The sequence below is a fragment of the Oncorhynchus mykiss genome, chromosome 2 (genome assembly GCF_057628025.1).
Source record: "Oncorhynchus mykiss isolate SJ-2025 chromosome 2, ASM5762802v1, whole genome shotgun sequence".
In the NCBI taxonomy this organism is placed as follows: domain Eukaryota; kingdom Metazoa; phylum Chordata; class Actinopteri; order Salmoniformes; family Salmonidae; genus Oncorhynchus; species Oncorhynchus mykiss.
Genome location: NC_143023.1, coordinates 36,056,124 through 36,059,472, shown reverse-complemented (window position 1 = coordinate 36,059,472; position 3,349 = coordinate 36,056,124). Strand labels below are relative to the sequence as shown.

The following is a 3,349-nucleotide window of genomic DNA, read 5'->3' as shown; positions in this document are numbered from 1 at the left end:
TAGTACTTTAAAGTATTTTTACTTAAGTACTTTACACCACTGCCCAAATGCCTTCACACCAGTACATTAGCATACTTTATATACTGTTACACATGCACTTATCACATAGTATTATATACATAAGTTTTAAGGCCATGCAACCTGAGGGAGTTTTAGTTTTTTTGCACATGTACAGTACATAAACAGATGCATGCGTCACTTATATTTATGTGGTGGACACTTGATGCGGTCACATGATGTTGTTGTGGTATGTCACAAAATCATGTTACAACCCCACATCAATATTAATCAGTCTTGCTAAGTCATTGGTCTCTACAGAAGGTGTAAACGGTACAGCAAAATTGTTTGTACATAGTAGCAATATCAGAAATAGATAGTGTCAATATAAATAAAATATACAGTATGTACTAGAGCAATATCAATAACGATATCAGTGATAGACGAGGAAGTTATATGCATACGATCAGGGGTAAAGTGGCTGAGCAGCGGGATAATCAAAAAAATAGTAGCAACAACGTATGGCGTGTGTGTTAGGAGAGAGTCATGTGAATAGAGTCACTGCAGATAGTGCAGATGACTGGTCCGTCCAAACCACGCATGAACAAGGGAATCTATATTCGGAGAGCCTGTTTCTGTCCTGCCCTTGACTTTGGTGCAGGGCTTGGATTGTCCATAGCCTCTTCGTCGCAAAACTCCCTGATCTTGTCAAAAAGATAGTTTGTCTAGCTGTGTCCAGTCCAGGTGATGCTTTTACAGGCAGACCATCTATGGGAGGAAGGATGTCAGCGTAGCACAGCAGCTGAAACCTGATCATGACAGTCCGAATGCTCCTTGGCGACAACATCAGGCTCCAAAGCCTCTTAGCTGTAAAACAGGGAATAACAAAAAATCAGAAGACATTACAAGCCTGCACAACATCAATTCACCTTCAAAGTTAGTTTAGATAAGAATAACCTCATACAATGAAAATATTTTTTTACCTGAAGTGCTGGTACTGCTTGATTTGTGGCAGCAGCTTGAAGTATGGAGTCAGGTGTTGTTGCCAGCCATAGCTTTCCAACAGCACCGTAACATCCTCCAGTCCAACCAGCTGTGGGATGTTGACCCCTGTCACAGTGCTGTCCTTCACAACACCAGCAACCTCAGACAAAGTGTTCACTCTGGTCTTTCTGAAGAGCTGCTTGATGAGGCCGAAGCGCCAGTCTGGGGGCAAACTTGGTGTGGCCTGTGATCAGGAAGTGAAGGTCCAGATTATGCTGGAGCTTATGCATGGTCCACCAGGCACAATACCAGAGCACAAACTTGTTCTTGTTTTGGCCACTGCAGTTATCACAATTCAGGTCCACACGTGTTTTTCCAACTCTGTAGTTGGTGAAGAAATGGTGCGTGCAGTTGATGACTGCGCTGCTGCCATTGCTTGCGCTTCCTCTCTTTTTGATGACTATGACTGGTGGATCAGAGTCAGGCGTGTTCTACTGATTGATGGTGAAAGACAAATTCCATGGACAAATATTTTAGCATTATTATACAATAGATGCAACATGGCATTCTGAGATATCACTACACACAGTTCATACAGGTAATGTTAGCTGGCTAGCTAACATCAAGCTTTAACTAGCAATGCAAACCAATTGTCATAGCTAGCTAAAGTTAACCAATAGGTTCAATGTTAGCTAGTTAGCTAGTTAACATTAGGCTATAACTAGCAATGTGAAATAGCATTCTGAGAAAACATCACTAATGTTACACACACCTCATACACACAAGTTAATGTTAGCTAGCAAGCCAGCCGCCTAACCTCAGCTAACGTTAGCTAGCTAACAGCAAGCTTCAACTTGGGGTCTTTTGTTGAGACATGTTTTAGGGTTGCGTCAATTCGAATCTGGTATCAGGATAAATATGACATTGAGTCACCGATTGTATACTATGTATTTTTTATTAGCTAAGCAATAAGTGGTAAATATAATTTTCGTATATATGGGCTCTCTGTCCCACCTCGCAGGGCAAACAGACTTGTTCTTGACAAAGATATTATAAATATACTCTGTCAGAAATAGTTCCTGCTTCCAAGCCAGCCTGTCAGAGTAGAGACTGGGCATGGTTTAGACTCACCCAGCCTAACGTTGATTGTTGGCGCAGAGCTGGTCCCAGCCCCCTAAGCGCTTCAGTTGATAGATGTAACTGTTGCTGTGAAGAATATCTATGCGCTCATGCTCGATACCGTTATTTCGCACCTGGCTCCTGTTATCTAACAAAAGACAGTTTGTTCTCGCAACACCACGCTCTGAATGTGCCCCCCCCCCCCCCCCCCAACTCATTTCACAGTTCCTGTCTTCATGTTATTCTGTATTTTTCCATCACGAGAAAGGCCCATGGCCCTGAAACTGTTAACAATGTCTCAAGTCAGCTATGTTGCATAACACATACATCCACACAAGCCAACAGCAGATAATATTCAATCACATATATGGTAACGGGCTATAGTGCATAACACAGAATCCTCATACATGTCACGTTAACTCTAGCTAAAAAATGAACTATAATCCAAATCCATAGAGTAACGTTACTAGCAATACAAACTGACTGTCATCGCAAGCTAAAGTTAACCAAATAACATTAGGTTTAATGTTAGTTATCAAGCCAGCCATCGAACTCCAGCTGGCTAGTTAACAGCAAGCTTCAGCTTTCTGACAAAATGAGAAACGTATAATAACTGAATCTGTAGCTAAATTCTTACCTGTATACATGGATGAATCCTTCACGGCAGACTGATACCCCTTTATTAAGACATCCTGTGTTGTTTCCGTTTAGTTTGCACAGCTTGTTTGGTCTGTTGTGTTCCACTGATTTCAAAAAGTGTTATTTTCAGAATGAGAGAGAGTCAGCATTCATCGTCCAGAAAGTAGTCCATCACAACTTTTCCCACTGACCTTAGTCGAGAGCGCCTGATAAATTCAGAGAGGCAATATTATTGAGAGCAGTAGCAACATATTTGCAATTATCCATGGCTAACATTATGTATTTAAATGTTATAAACTACAGTAGAAAGGATTATCTAGGCATTACGAGCAGCTCATTTTATAGACACAATATGAAACAGCGCAGACCAATCCAAACTCATCTCTCGCATGTCCGTCCCACTCATTATCTCAGCCAATCATGGCTAGCTGGAATATTTACAGATGACGTACAAGTTTGATATAGGCACATTAAAGTTCACATGTTCGAGAAGGCATTTCTACAAAAAAAAACACATTTTGCTGACTCGTGACTTGTGACATACGCCTAGTTTCCTGAACACACGTAGAAAAAGGGTTCAAAAAGGGTTATTCAGCTGTCCCCATAGGAG

At 41.3% G+C, this 3,349-nt stretch overlaps 1 long non-coding RNA gene across 2 annotated transcripts; it reads right to left on the bottom strand.

Moving 5' to 3' along the window:
* Window positions 1-3,130, bottom strand: LOC110488878 (uncharacterized). Of its 2 annotated transcripts, none has more exons than XR_002468497.3 (3): window positions 2,738-3,130; window positions 981-1,475; window positions 1-864 (listed from the first exon to the last, which is right to left on the bottom strand). It is a non-coding gene; the product is annotated as an uncharacterized LOC110488878 (long non-coding RNA). The 2 variants fall into 2 exon arrangements; XR_016486325.1 differs by having other exon boundaries at window positions 981-1,472; window positions 2,738-3,119.
* Window positions 3,131-3,349: the final 219 nt, after the last annotated feature.